General features: G+C 34.7%; 1 protein-coding gene across 1 annotated transcript in view; it reads left to right on the top strand.

Moving 5' to 3' along the window:
- Positions 1–15,839, top strand: part of LOC309871387 (uncharacterized protein) — a 574,873-nt gene that overhangs the window by 216,164 nt on the left and 342,870 nt on the right. The window lies entirely within an intron of this gene.

Here is a 15,839-nt window from a genome sequence, read left to right as displayed (position 1 = left end):
TTGATAAAAATATATGAATGGCTAGAAAGACAGACCACAGACAGTATCTTTATAGGAGATAGGTTTTCCTTCTGCTTTCCATATATTATTGGCCAGATATTCGATAGTGCATACTATTGCTCCACCCAAAATGCATTGAAAAGAAAATACCAAAGATTAGGATCCAGGGGTTAGCATTTTATGAAGCTCCTGAGATAAGTCTGGCAGTTAGTTGGGTTTGAGAGTAACTGCCAAAGGCTTCTCATCTCCAAAGGATTTAAAGGCTACGAGAACCTTAGAATTTTAATATGCCTAGAAAGAGTGATTTCAGTTAAATTTTGCTTGAAGGTAAATTCTAGAGAACTTAATTGTTTCCTTTACATTCATGAATACTGATTCAGTGCTCCTTTTTGGCTTCCAGATTCTTAATCCACTGTGGTGATGCTATTACTTTGGTGAGTTTTCCACACTTGCTGAATATCCTATACTTCATGCTGCTATTTCTATTAACTGCATATGGTCGATGCTCTAATTCCAAAGTCAACACTTCTGAGTATGTATTTAATTGTTTACAGAATAAGCAGTGGGGTAGTTTTAGAAAGCCCATGACTGGTTTTCCACCTCTTCTTTTACCTCTTCTTTTCTTTTTGTTTGGGATATGTTGCAGAATTTTTCAGGCTATTGCAGTCTTAGAAAAAGACCTGATTACATTTCATATATGAGCTCCTTCTTTTCCTGTACCTGTTGTTGGAAAGGAAGGGCCAGATGTGTGTGTGTGTTTAAAAGAACCTTGAATTAATCTACATAACTTTGAACAATCATGTCTGCCTGCCATCAAGTCTTTCTGACATACCAGTATGCACACCAAATGTTTGTCTACTTAACAATAAGACACTTACTTTTGTGTTCCCAGATTTACTGGTATTAGCTTAGAATGCAATTTCCTCCCATATGAACTGAGAGACAGGATCCATTTTCCCTTGTCTGCTCAATAGTTCCTTCTATGCTGATCCATTTTGCCTTCTGCCCCTTGTGCATATCTTATTTTGGAGGTCTGATTAAGGGTGAACTGTTATAGCCCCTGTGGGTACTAAAACAAAAACCTTTGGAGAAAAATACAAAATATATATTTGTGGTTTGTATCTTGAGGGTCTTCTTCACATTCCATATTTTGGAATCTTAGTGATGCTGGAGTTCCTAACCTTCTGGTTACAGCATCTACTCCTGGCTAAGTGTCTCTTGCTACAAAGAAAGCTACAAGAATGGGAACTGTTATAAAGGTGGGGGGGGGGAGCTCTTCAATAATTAGGATTCATCTACAACTAGAGCATTTTATTAATTACACATTGTAATCACATGGATAGTCACAAAACCAATCGTGCAAGTCTGTATTTAGAGGTTTGTAGACAGAAGACTTAACGTAAACATAGAAATGTTAAGCCTACTCAGCTGTAACCTGCAAAGAAGATAACAAGAAGGATTCTGTTCTCTGTATGATTTGTGAACAATGCTAAGTAAATATTCATCATTAATATATAATAACTGTTGCTTTTGGCAGTTCACTTTTCATTTAATTTGATAATGTGTCCAGTAAATGAAGTGGTACAGGCTACAGTGTTTTACCAACACAATTGCATATTTTCAATCATTGTTAAATGAAGGCAGCTCAAGGCAAAGCTTTAACCCCCACTAGTTTTGTGTGTGATAAAAAGAGAAGGCGCTATCAATCTTTATTGTCTGTCTCGCTTACTGTAATTGCATTCAATAGTCCACTGATTCTGTTGTCTGTGCTAATGTCAGGAACAGAGGAGAGCCAGATGCTCAGACTTGATCATATGCATCCAGTGGCCACTTTGATAAGTTGGCAGCAAGTCGCTGGGTTTGATGATAAATTGTTAACGCTATAGATTATGAACAGCTGAACACTGCAAGTGTACATGGAGGAAACTTCTTACCTTGTTTTAAATCTGGCATCATGATGCTAGCTAAAGGGCATGTCATGTATTATTCAAATGCATCTTGCACTGGAAATGTGCCAATGACTCATTGTATCCCTATGAATAGTAAAAGCAACAACAACAACAAAAATCCACAGTGATTTGAACATGACATTAATGGTCCTGGGATTATGAAAAGCATTTTGAAATACTGTTTAATAGTTTTGATTATCTAATTCAACAAGAAGAAAGCTTCTAAGTTGTATTCACATTTAATCCATATTAAATCGTGGCTCTTCCTGGTCATTTCTGTTATATTAGCTGGTAATGAGTATGTTTTCTAAAAACAAACTGGTTTTTCATTAGTTAAAATCCAGGGCAATTTGCTTGTGAAGGGGCAAAAATTAGCGCTGCGGGGCAAGCAATGTGTTGAAATTTTTGCCAAGATTTTATTTCATGTAGATGTTCTGCATCTAAGAGAGATGTAATATAGGTCATTTGTACAGAGTATACAGTAGGTCTTATTTCTCTTGAGCTTATGTGATACTCGTAAAAGTTCCTGTCATGGTTCTCAAGTCATTGGCCAACTCTTACAGTTGTTTAAAAAAGCTGAGGTGACCGTGAACTGTGTAACAGTCTCATACCAGGAAACACTGAGCTGTTGGCCACATTTTAAATGAAAATCCTAAGTGCGACCAGATGAATATTTCTTTACCATTGGAGGAATTGCTCTCTGATCATTATATGGTTGAGTTTCCCTAAAATGAACACTTGTAAGAAATACTGTTGGATTTAAGGATTGAGAGAAGAAATGTCTCTTGCCTATCTGGTGTGTTCCTTTTTTAGATAACAGATTTTGTAACCCATGGTGAATTCCTTTTTGCCTGTGCTGCTAGGAAACTCAAAAGTCATTCATACTAAACTTTTTTTTTTTGAAGTTTTTATTTAAATTCCAGTTAGTTAACATACAATGTGATATTAGTTTCAGGTGTACAGTTTAATGATTTAGTACTTCCATACGATACCCAGTACTCATCACAAATGCACTCCTTAGTCCCATCTCCTATTTAACCCATCTCCCTACCCACCTTTCCTCTGGTAACCATCAGTTTGTTCTCTGTAATTAATCTGTTTCTTGGTTTGCCTCTTTCTCAACCCCTCTCTCTCTTTTTGTCTATGCTCCTTTTTTTAGTTTCTTAAAAATTCATACTCACTTTTTTAAGCTAAGTTTTCAGCTGTGATGATCTCTTCTTCTATTTCTCCTTCATTCTTTTCTTGTGACTTTATCTTGTTTTTCTTGTCTTTTATTGGCAGGATGGATGTATTAAGTAAATGGATAATAGAGTGAAGAGAGGGAATAAACTTTACCATGAGGCTTTAAGGACAGAACCATGAGGCGCATTTACTGTATCACCAGAGTAAGAACTGGTCTCTAGTTATGACCAGGCTAGGATTCTAGCTGACATTGGAAAAGTTACTTCAGCCTCAATTTCTCAATCTGTAATTGAATCCAAACTGTAAGGTGATCTCACACATAATTTGGTGTACTATAAGTTAGATCCTGTTTTAAGCAAGCTGATATATAAGACTCTTGGTTTACTCATTTGATTATTTAAGAGATGTACTCTTCATTCATAAAAGATGTTTAACTTTGTAAAGTTCTCCATATGAGTGTTCTTTGGAGGTGTGATTTCAGAGTTTTCTGTAAAAATGAGTGATTTAAATTGATAGAGGATTTGCAAGAGCTTATTGTTGGTCTATAGTAAGATCCTATTCTCCTTCATTGAAACTTGAGACAGAGTTTGATCCAGATGAGCCCTCTATCCTGGATCTCTAGGATTATTGCTTATCTTTTGTTTCTTGTGAGGAAACTCAGTTTCCTGTGGCCTGAGGGGCTGCTCCTACCCAGACTGGCTCCTGCCTGTCAGTCCCTTGTTTGTTATAGTCCTGGGGCTTGCCTGTGGGCTCCTGGCCACTCCACCTACACATTCCCCCTTGTGACTTCACCCAATCCAGAGGCTTTAGCAACCATCTCTTTGCTGGTGGCTGGCAAATTCCCATCTCCCATTTGGCCCATCTCACACACTTCATTTTACTTTTCCAACTGCGTATTCGACATCTCACTTTAGATGTAAATAATCATCTAAAATCTAGCTTGTTCTCCATCCACAGGCTCTCTCATTCTCCATTTTTATTTCAGTAAGTATTCCCACCAAAAACTTAGTTGTCATCCTTGCTTCTGCTCTGCCTTCACCCGCCATACCTATCCACTTAGAAAGTCCGGCTGGGTCTGTCTCTGGAACGTATTGGATCTGGTGTGCTTCTGTCTACCTTTTCTTTCCCCACCTTAGCCACTATGCCTAAACCACCTGCCTATCTCTCCCTTATCCCACTGCAATAGCCTCCTGGTCTATCTGTCTCCCTTCATGCTTCCCTTATCATCTGTGCTCCATAAAACTATTTTAAAAACACAAGTAATATCCTGGTGCTGACTTCTTCCTAAATCCTTCCAGTGGCTTTCCCTAAGACTGAGGATAAAAGCTAAAATTTTTCTCACTGTTTGAGAGAGCCTGCTTTTCTCAAGTCTTCTCTTCTGTACCTTCATCCCTTCATTTCAGGCACATCAACGCTACTTTTGCTCAGGGCCTTTGCATAGATGTTTTGTCTGCCTGAAACACTCTTTTCAAAGATTTATATGGGACTGGCTCTTTCGTGTCATTCAGATCTCAGTTTGGATCCTGCCTCCCTTAGCCTTACCCAACATGCATCCCCTGCCGTTGCTTATATTTTATTTCCTTCGGCGCTTATAACTGTCTGATTATTTCCTTTATTTATTTGTCTGTTTCCTGTATTCACTGCTAACATGTGAGCTTCATGAAAACATGAACCTTTTTTTGCAGTGCTTACCCCTGAGCATTGTGTTCAGCATGTTGGTTAATACTGCAGACCCTGGGGGCACCTGGGTGGCTCAGTGGGTTAAGCCTCTGCCTTCAGCTCAGGTCATCATCTCAGTGTCCTGGGATAGAGTCCCACATCGGGCTCTCTACTTCGCAGGGAGCCTGCTTCCTCCTCTCTCTCTGCTTGCCTTTCTGTCCACTTGTGATCTTTCTCTGTCAAATAAATAAAATCTTTAAAAAAAAAAAAAAAGACTGCAGACTCTGGGATTAGATTCACCAGTCTGGATGCTGTCACCAACACCCACTGTTGTGTCATTTCACACCGGTTGCTTCATTCTGTGTGGCTCAGTTTTCCCACATGAAATAGAGACCATGTTAGTGTCTGCTCATTACTGTTATTACGGGGAAAGGATATGATACATGTGAAATATTTATGACAAGTCTGGCACTCAATAGTTTTGTGTTTTATAACTCACTTCCATGCAGTTGATAGTCAATAAATACATGTTGAATAACATGAAAAAATGCATAATGATATTTTTGTGTTTTGTTGATGAATATTTCTGAATATTATCTATTTTAATACTAATCTATGAAAAGATATTCTAATTTTTTGACTTCAGAAGAGTATTTAAAATATTTATAATGTTTAGCCAAATAGCCTATTATTAATAATTACGTTGTCATTTAAATTTCTTAAAGTTGATATATTAAATCTTAATACCTTAGTCAATAATATTGGGCAAATTAGATCATTCATCATAAATGGTAAAATTGCTTGGCTATTTTTCTTAATAGAGCTTTAAAGGTTGATAACTATTTTCTCTTATTATACACATGTAAAAATTATTTGGGAAAATTAGATAATATGATTAAGTAAAATGAAAAAATAAAAACAATCTGCAACTTCTGATTTTTTATATATACTCACACTTCAGGATTTGTCTGTATATTATCACATGTATTTTGTTTGATATTAGCTGTCTATGTGAGCCTGAAACAAAGGCGATGGGAGCCAGTTTATTTGGGAAGTAATCCCAGGGAGATCACTTGTATTGCTATTGTTTACTACATTGCTTTTTTGAAATTGATTTTTTTCAGTGTTTGTTGCATATATATAGAACTACAATTAATTTTTAAAATTGTATCCTAAGACCTTATTAGACTTAGTAGCTTTTCTTGGTAGAGTTTTCTATGTATATAATTATATTGTCTAAATAAAGACCATTTTACCTATTCCTTTCCAATTTTAGGTCTTTTATTTCTTTCTCTTGTCTTATTACACTATATAGGACCTCCAGTAAAATCAAGTGGTGAGAGAAGAAACCTTTACCTTCCAGTCTTAGAAAGAAAGTATTCAATACATAACCATTAAATCTGATTTAGTTATGGGTTTTTAGCTGATACCCTCTATCACACTGACTGAGGTGGTTCCCTTCCTTTCTAGTTTTCAGAGAGTTTTTATCATGAATGAATGTTATATTTTGTCTTTTTTTTTCCTCCTGCATCTATCTCCTGCTTTTTTCATTTTATTCGGTTGACATAATGAATTTCATTGATTTATGTTCAAACATGAAAATAGCCTTAAGTGTATTAGATATGAATTATTATCATAATTACTTGATTATGATGTGTTATCTTTTAATGTATTGTTGGACTCAGTTTGCTAATATTTTGTAAAGGATTCTTCTGTGTTTATTCATGAGAAGTATCAGTTTGTAGTATTTTGTTTTTATTTTCCTGAGAATATCTTTCCCAGATTTTGATGGCAGAGTTATTATGTTGGCTCATAAAATGATTTGGAAGGTGACCTCCCTTCCCTTATTTTTGGTAAAAGTTTGTGTAAGATAGTTGCAATTACTTTTTAAAAATATTTGATAGGATTCACCAGTGAAACCAGATGGGTCTGGCATTTTCCTTGGGGGAAAGATTTCAATAAGAATTTAAATTTATTTAGTTGATATGGGGCTATGCAAATTTTCTATTTCTTCTGTGTCACTTCCGGAAAATTGCTTTTTATAAGAAATTCATTTCTTGTAAATATATTTTATAAATTTGTCTTATAAATATATATTTATATATTTTATATTTTATAATATTTTTATTTAATAATTTATCCTAATAATTTGTAAATGTTGCCTTATTGAATTACTAACCTCTTATTTATACTATATTATGTTCCATTGCCCTGTCCATACATTTTTATGCTAAAGAATCCACATTTTATAAAAAATAAACACAGAACCACAGGGAAAAACAAAATAAAAGTAGTCTTCACATGTGCTCACTGCATGAACAGTGGAGTGGGTAGGGGCAGAGGGAGAGGGAAAGGGAAAATCTTAAGCAAGCTCCACACCCAGTGTGAGGCTCAGTCTCAGGACCCTGAGATCATGACCTGAGCCAAAATGAAGAGTTAGACACTTAACTGACTGAACCACCCAGGCACCCCCAAAGTAGTCTTTGCTTACATAAATATTTGGGCCCACTGCACTGTGGCTTTCTGGACCTAAAAATGTAAGCTAGATGTCCTTTTTGCCAAAATTTTCTTGGAAATTTGGACCTCTCTACTTCCAAATATTTTGTAATTGTGACATATATCATAGCTGGAATTCTAATAGTTTCGCCTATGAAAAACAGAAAGGGTTTCCGTTTTATGAGATTTTGTTCTAGAACCACAAGGTAAAACAATGGAGTACCTTTATGTAAATCAGCCTTGATCTAAGCTTCTGTATTAGTTTATAGTACTGAAGTATAATTAGAAGGCTAATATGCTAATCATTTCTCTTAACTAGAGATATAATCATAGAAACATGGGATTCCCATTTTGGAAAGGTCTTTAAAAAAATTTCTTTTTTTGAAACTTAAATCCCCTCTACAATATTCCTGCCAAGTACTCTTCAAGTCTGGAATTCAGCTTTTGTTCTATAGCTATGTAACCCAGTGATGTAAGGTCTCCTGACTCAAGAAGACCAACTCTACTTCCTGGATTAATAAATATCCTTTTTCAACCTTTGGTGGGTTCCTTTATCTCATTTCCTCTGACTTTTCACGCTCCTGAATCTAAGTCATTTTCTCATGCTGCATAGGAAAATTGGGACCCCAAACCCAGTGCTTCATTGGTTTACACACACACACACACACACACACAACCTTAATTGGTTTACACACACACACACAACCTTCTTAAATTTATGCATACATGTGTATTTGTGTTGTGGGGAAAGTACAGGAGTGACAGAGGAGAAGGTATGATATTATGCAGCCTATAGGGTCTTTTGATAATTTCTTTTCTATACTCTGTGCCCACCCCTTTCACTTGAGGTGGAGGCATTTCATTAAGAAAATTTCCATTCACATGCAGTGTCATCCCTGTGTTTAGTTTTGTTTTAATTTTATCAGAGAGTTACTTTCAACAAAGGTTGTGCTCAACCTGAAAGAAATTTCTGGTGAATAGTTTTTTCTCTCACCACAGATAATAATTATCTTAAAAAATATACTAAATGTCTACCTACATACACTGAACAACACTACCAGTTTGAAATAGATGACCTACTAATTTGAATATCTTTCATATTTGAAGTTAAGAATTGGTAATACAGTTGACCCTTGAATAACATGAGGGTTAGGGGTGCCTACCTTCTGCACAGTTGAAAATCTGAGTATGACTTTTGACCTCCCTGAAACTTAACTACTAATAGCCTACTGTTGACCACAACCTTACCAATAACATAAACATTCAATTAACACATATTTTTGTATATGTATTAAATACTCTATCCTTTTTTAAAAATTTTTATTTATTTATTTGATAAAGAGAGTGAGAAAGAGAACACAAGCAGGGGGAGTGGGAGAGGGAGAAGCAGGCTTCCTGCTGAGCAGGGAGCCTGATGTGGGGCTCCATCCCAGGACCCTGGGATCATGACCTGAGCCAAAGGCAGATGCTTAACAACTGAGCCAGGCTTCCTATACACTCTATTCTTATAATAAAGTAAGCTAGAGAAAAGAAAATATTAAGAAAATCATAAAGAGAAAACATATTTAAGTACTGTAACTGTAAAAACCCACAGTTCAAACTCATGTTGTCCAAGGGTCACCTGTACATTTAAATTACAAAAATGCTGGGAATGTGAATTGTTGTCCAAGAGGGGGAGATTTTTGCATAGGTATAATGACAGGGATGCCAGCTTGATAAAAGACAATAACTTGCTTGCAGCTTAGGTTGTGATATACTGTTGTGAAACACTCTTGTATTATACTCACCTAAGTAGAGAATCAGTAGCTAAAAATTCATTGCCAGGTATCTATCCTTTGTTACTTTCATGAATGGATACATTAGACTAATCTGTAATTGGCATACTCACTTTGTAAATGGAAAGCGTTCAAAATATGTTCAAACATTAAATGAGCAACTACTATAACTCAAACAGAGGGCTTCCCAGCATGGCTGGTCATGTGGTTTCAAAAGTGGCTAGGAAATAGATCAGTTTCTAATATGAGTGTATTATTCTCTACATATTCTTCTAACACAGAAGTGGCAAAGACTAACATCTTTTTCAATTGGACTAATTTCTGAACTAATATACATATATCATTAAATCTTACTACTATGATGATTATTTTGGTGCAGTGTTATGCAAAGTTATTGGAACTCTTCCCTTTAAACTAAAAGAGACATTCACTTTTGTTTCCTCCTATGGCAATGCTTTTTTCTTTTTTCTCTTTGTGTCTATCCTTTCCCTCAGTTTCTGAATGATGTTGATAAAAATATCTTTAGATCTTACTACAGTGTGCTTACCAGTTAATAGCAATGATAATCACAGTAAAAGTTTCAGAGCCACATTTTCTCTAAATACTGGCAAAAGATGGGAAATCTGGGACAATTGCCATACCTGTGATAATTAAGTTTTGAGAGTAAAATAGGTTAGGTATAAGAAAATGTGAGGTAGTAAGAAAGCAATACATGTAAAAAAAGAAAAGAAATACTGTGAAGGATGATCTTTGGGTGTTGGAAAAAGTAATGAAATATCTTTGGTTCTGTTCATCGTTATGTGCCTAGTAGTGGCAGCAGTGGTTGGGGTGTTGAAGAATTTTTACATTACTTGGATGTTATCCTGAGTGACTTAGCACAGCATTTTCCATAGACACAGAGACCCTAATAAGCACAATATATGTTCATGTATGTATCCCTGTTCAAGTTTTTGATTGAAAACCATCCTCTCTTAAATTCTTGTTTTATCTTCTAAGTTAGTATAAATATATTGATAGCCATGGGAATTATTTAACGTTGTTTGATAATCTGTTTTGTTTATATTGGAAAATTGTTAACTGAGTAGCAGAGAAAACAAAAAGTGGTTTGTTAAATTCGTATTACCTACTGTTCTTTCTTTTTTCTTGTATTTTCTTCAAATTAATCAATTAAAATGTACAGATGTTCAATTAAAACTATAAAAATTTTCCATGGCTACAGCTGTTTTGAAGCTACATTGTTGAAAATTTAACATATCTAGTAATGATTCCCTCTCAGAAGAAATTAAATTAATGACTCTTTGCTAGATTATTTTCCATTTGATAAATTAAACAAAATTAGAAAAAAACCGTGAGACTTACAATGCCTGCTACATTTATTAATTAGCATGATAGACTAGCAGATATTAATATGAAAAGACAACAAAATAGAAAATGTTTCTTATTTTTCAAGTAAAATACCTTCAGGACTGTAGTTTATCTTATCAGCAAATGGTTATACAGTATAAATTATTAAAATTTCACCTGTAAATAGTAGACAAGTGACAAATTTCGTCATCCCACATAATAGAGATGGTAGAGATGTGATTAGGCCAGGCAAAAATAACGTTTTTCTTCACATCTTTGTCCAACCTATGCATGATAGACAGTGACCCTTATAATAAGTAGAGAAACACGATCTTTTTTTTTTCTTGGGTATATTGCTTTGTCTCAAAGAGAATTTAGTATTTTTTTTCTCATTTCTAATTCATTCTTTAATTTTTAAAGATCTGCCTGCTCATTTTTTTCTTAGCCAGAGAACTAGTACATGCTCATAGCATTAGTCAGTGTTCTCCAGAGAAACAGAATGTGTATGTGTGTGTGTGTGTGTGTGTGTGTGTGTGTGTGTGTGTGTACAGTATATACACATACATATACAGTAAGAGACTCAGATTTATTTTGAGGAATTGACTCACATGATTGTTGGAGGGGGCTGACAAATCTGAAACTTGTAGGTTGGGCTGGCAGACTGGAAACTCAGGCAGGAGTTGATGTTGCAGTCTTGAGACAGGATTCTTTCTTCTGTGGGAAACCTAAGTCTTTGCTTTTAAGGTCTTCATCTGTTTGGATGAGGCCCAACAGGGGTAATCTGCTTTCCTTAAAGTCTACTGATAGTAAATGTTAACACATCTAAAAGATGCCTTTGCAGTAACATCTAGACTGGTGCTTGACCAAACAACTGGGCACCATAGCTTAGCTATGTTGACATATAAAATTAACCATCACATTCATTGAGGAAATTTTAGAAAATAAAAATAAACTGAAAAGGAATATTTAAAAAGCACTTGTAATCAAGCACCTGCAAGTGATCTCTGCTAACATTTCAATGTTTATCCCTAGAGTCTTCCTCTTATATTTATATATCTTTTCTTCTTCCGAAATTGAGAATACAGTGTTTATCTCCTAACTCATTATTCTCTTAAGAGTATAAACATCATTTCACTTTATTAAAATGATTTCTTCTGCAACTCATACTTAATAGCTGCAGTATAACCAATTGAAGGAATTGTTGGACTCTTAGGTTTTCAATTTTAGAAGGATATTATATCTTTTCACATTTATCCTTTGAATACATTACTACACATGCATTTACTAGTTAAAAATGTGCACATTAAACACTTTTTACATGCATTGCTAGATTGCCTTCCAGAAATATTGTGCCAGTTTACATTCCCAATGGCAATATTTCAGAGACTTGTTTTCCTTCTTCTTTTAAGTATTAGGTGTTAGAATAAAAAAAAAAATCCTATCGGAAGGTTTAGAAAATCTTTTATTGTTATAATCTGAATTTCCTTGATTTTTAGTGATGTTGAATGAAATCCTTAAGTTTAGTGACATTTGTATTTCTTTGCAGATTGTCCATTCAATTTCTCCCAAGATGCTTGTCATATTCCTACTATAAAAACTATATACAACATATGTAATCACTTTTGTTATCCTATATTTTGCAAATGTTTCCTCTAATTTATTAATTGCCTTTTGATTTTGTATATAATTTTTTTTATATATTGCAGTTTTTGTTTTTATTTTTAAGTAACCAAATCCATTAATATTTTGTTATGCCATGCTTTTGGTTTCATATATTATAATTTTCCTACCCTGGGATTATGTCTTCTGTTACCATTACAGTTCTGTTTCTGCTTTTGTTTTTTTTAAGCTTTGAAATTAAATTTGATGTATGGTGTGAGGCAGGGATTACTTTTTAGTTCACAATTTTGTTTAAAATGGAACTTTTCTATCCTTCTTTTTTTTTTTAATTTTTATTTTTTATAAACATATATTTTTATCCCCAGGGGTACAGGTCTGTGAATCACCAGGTTTACACACTTCACAGCACTCACCAAAGCACATACCCTCCCCAATGTCCATAATCCCACCCCCTTCTCCCACCCCCCCCCCCAGCAACCCTCAGTTTGTTTTGTGAGATTAAGAGTCACTTATGGTTTGTCTCCCTCCCAATCCCATCTTGTTTCATTTATTCTTCTCCTACCCACTTAAGCCCCCATGTTGCATCACCACTTCCTCATATCAGGGAGATCAAATGATAGTTGTCTACGGCCATACCACCCTGAACGCGCCCGATCTCGTCTATCCTTCTAAACATGGGGAAATGACATGCAAAAGACTGAAAAGGTTGGGAAGGAAGAACTTACACATTTTACATCTGGTAGGCCCAGTATACATCACAGTGGATCGTCAACATTATTTGGTTTTCTATCAAAAAGCAGAGTTAAATGTAACAGCAGTTACCTGAGGCTTTCATGTATATGAATGTGTACATATAGGGGTATACAAGGGAGCATGCCTGTGGGATGGCAATTATGGTTCTGGGAACTCTTTCCAGTGCAGATCTATGATCTTACTAGCAATGTTTTCATAGATTTGGACATTTTTCTTCACAGACAATGCTTGCGTCCTTAGTAAGTGATCACACTACAGTGTTTTAACTGCAGGGGTATTTATGAGCTAGGGCAGCATATGTCCATGGATAAGAAGCTGTCAATGACCAGATCTTACAATCAGCACATAATCTGAGGTAGAAAGTTGATGACCACTCCCTAACACAGTGCTCTTCTGTGGCCTTAATGTAATTATCACTGTGATTTTTGTGTCCTCATAGGACGTGTCTTCCACTTATTCTTTACAAAATTGTAAGTTATTGAGTAACCTGGCTACAAGACCCTGTAGTGACTGACATAAGTCTTACCCTGGATAGTCTCCTGTTTTCCCATCTTAAAAAAACTAATTACTACCATCTTCAATATTTCATCACTAGATGTGGGACAGGAAATAGTGATGTGAAATTTCAAGGGAGCCATATTAAGAATCATGATTTTCAGAAGCAAGCCTAGGATTTTATCAATATGTTTCATATATTCACCAATTTATTTTAGATTAGTAGTCTCTCTATTTGAGATTACTTTTCTAGGGATTATCTTACAGTTTAATTTAATGTGGTAGAAGTCCTTATTAATACTTACAGGTTTTTATCATGTATTGTTCTGTTTTAGACTTAAAGTTTCTCTGAATTGGGCTTGGAATTTTACATTTTATCAAGCTCCCTAGATTTATATAGTCAATGAATGTTTAAGAAGTACTGGACTACTGTTTCTGGGTACAGAATTAATATATGTGGGGAAATTTTTCATGAAACTTTATGAAAAGGTAGGTTAAAGTGCCTGACATGTGGTAGCCACAGGGTAGGCACTGCATAAATGTGCATTACTTATTTAATCTTGGAATTAAAGCAATTAATAAATTGGTCTGTATTTGGTCTGTTCTGCATTCGTGTCCATTTCTAAGGAAGATTCCATTTAAATACATATATCTTACAGTATATGCTTTGTATTACTAATTTTATGAACTTAACATTTAGAGGACAATGTTTATTGAATTTTTGCTGTGAACAGCTCATCATTCTGTTAAAGATTCAATATTCTGAATATTCCAGGAACATAAATATCCATAAGTCCTACTTGTATTAGCTAACAAAATTGCCATATATTTGCACAGCTGTTAAATTGTTGTCTTAAAATTTTAAAAAATAGTTCAGGTGTATAAAATTATTCAAATTAGGTTAATTATTCAGAGGTTTATATGAAAATAAGAAGATGCCACCTTGTGGTACAAAAAAAGAGATTCTTTGGTATGTTTGTAATATGTGGTTGACAAATCCTTCAAATAATATGTGGTCAACAAACCTTTTTGAATAAATAGGGAAGGCAGCAAAAATGCTCATGCTCATAAGCAAGTGTTTGAATTCAGTAACTATCTCACAAAGAGAAAGATCACATGGGGAGAATTACATGGAAATATGTTGTTTTATGAAACAGGGGTCCATTCAGCGTTATACAATAGTCTCATAGAAATTAAAATGGAGAATTTCAATAATGTTTATTTAATATGATAAAATAAACTCAGAACATCTACTTCAAAATTAAGGCTATGTGGTATTTTTAAGAACAATTGCTTTATTTTGTTCCTTTAGGTAAAAGGTAAAATTTTATTATGATTTAATTTTAATGAAGTTAAAGATAATTTTTTTTAACTCTGAATAACTCTAATGTGTTGATGTTTTGTGAAAAAGACAAAGGTTATTTGAAATTAGTTATGAACTATGGGGTTTACCTAGATGATGATTCCTTACCTCAAATTATCTTAGAATTTCTGAGGATGAATTAGTCTTGGAAACTATATAGCTCAATGTTCTCTGCTTTATAGGTGTGTAAAGGGAGACACAGAGATGTTGTATGACTTGTTCAGGAGTCCTCACCTCTTTAGTGGTTGACTTTCCTTATTCTGTGCTCCTTCTCCGTCCCCATTCTGCATTTGAATTGGTCTCTTGTATTGAGAAGCTTTGTTTCTCAGAAAAAGAATAGAAGAAGATACATTTCTCCCCTCTGAACCTTTCATTAAATGTTTATTTTGTTGCATTTCTCCATAAGCATTTTTATATTGCCATTTTCTCCTCTTATTAGAATACTTAATATAGTTCCAAATAGTGCATAATTGAAAACAGTTTATCATATCCATTTTTATTTATTAGTATAATAGTATCCCTGCGATCTGGTGGCAGGAAAGTACTGCACTATTTTATTGTAATTTATCCCATTTTAAATGTTCATCTGGGTCTGTGAAATTGTATAATACTTTTTAGAAATACACTTTTAGAGGATGTGTTGGAAAAAACCTCAAAAGTCAGAACTGGTTTAGAAAATTTTGCAGAGATAATATTGTGGGATATTCCAAATCCCAGAGTTAAATAGATCAATCAGCCAATCATTTCAAATATTTTGAAAGTGTGTACATTAGATCTTGTCCATAGACATTTGTCAATGACAAATGACAGAGGAAAGTACCAGCATTTATTGTTACTGAAATTTTAGAGGAGCAAGGGAGCAAGGGTTAGTGGACCTATCAGGAAAAGCATCACAGAATATATTTAAATGGGTCTTGAGGAATAGGAAGAATTCAGATAATTAGGTAACAGTGTGTGGTGGGGCACTCTAGTAGGCACAAGGGTGTAGCCCAAGGTTATTTCTCTCTGGCACATAGTAATTAGAAATTTGCTTAGAGATTGGGGGATGGGGGTGGACTTATCTAGTGGTAAGACTGTTAAATGATGAACTGAGAATGTTTAGTTCTTTTCCATATATAATGGAAAACCATGGGTGCCTTTTGATTAAGAAGGTGATAGGAATGAAGTAGTGTTATGAAGATTATACAGAAATATGTTTGTTGT

The sequence above is a fragment of the Mustela nivalis genome (assembly GCF_964662115.1).
Source record: "Mustela nivalis genome assembly, chromosome: 8".
In the NCBI taxonomy this organism is placed as follows: Eukaryota; Metazoa; Chordata; class Mammalia; order Carnivora; family Mustelidae; genus Mustela; species Mustela nivalis.
Note: the sequence above shows the minus strand (reverse complement) of the source record. Positions and strands in the feature narration are given on the sequence as shown.